Source organism: Sinocyclocheilus anshuiensis, unplaced genomic scaffold (assembly GCF_001515605.1).
Source record: "Sinocyclocheilus anshuiensis isolate Anshui unplaced genomic scaffold, SAMN03320099.WGS_v1.1 scaffold224, whole genome shotgun sequence".
Classification (NCBI taxonomy): domain Eukaryota; kingdom Metazoa; phylum Chordata; class Actinopteri; order Cypriniformes; family Cyprinidae; genus Sinocyclocheilus; species Sinocyclocheilus anshuiensis.
The window spans coordinates 577,904-578,316 of record NW_015558577.1 but is presented as its reverse complement, the minus strand read 5'-3'; the positions used below and the strand labels follow the sequence as shown (position 1 = coordinate 578,316).

Genomic DNA, 413 nt, shown 5'->3' with positions numbered 1-413 from the left:
TTGGATGTGATTAATCGTGATTAATCGTTTGACAGCACTAATAAATAAATATAAAGATGACAGAATTTTCATTTTTGAATGCACAATCTCTTTATGTATGAATTTAACTTTTTTTTTTTTTAAGTGAGCTTAAAAAGTGGGATAAGAAAAAATCGGGTTATATTCACTTAAGACTACTGTTATTATACAGTTTACAGAATTTTACTTGAATATATTTTACCCAAGTTAAAACATTTGGAATTATACTGGAAAACAAGAAAAACACTGATTGAGATAACGAAGCTATACAACAAGATAATGGAGATTCCCTTTCATGGGAACTTCGAACTGCGTCCTCTAGGGGGCGCTATGGGGAACGCCTCGCCGTGACCCGTGTCTGAAGCATACATTGAAAAAACACCAACTCGTTGGCC

The 413-nt window shown here is 33.9% G+C and overlaps 1 protein-coding gene across 3 annotated transcripts in view; it reads right to left on the bottom strand.

Annotated features, from left to right (window-relative positions):
• LOC107679723 (neogenin-like) overlaps positions 1–413 on the bottom strand; it is a 173,244-nt gene that overhangs the window by 78,354 nt on the left and 94,477 nt on the right. The gene's annotated exons all lie outside the window — the stretch shown is intronic.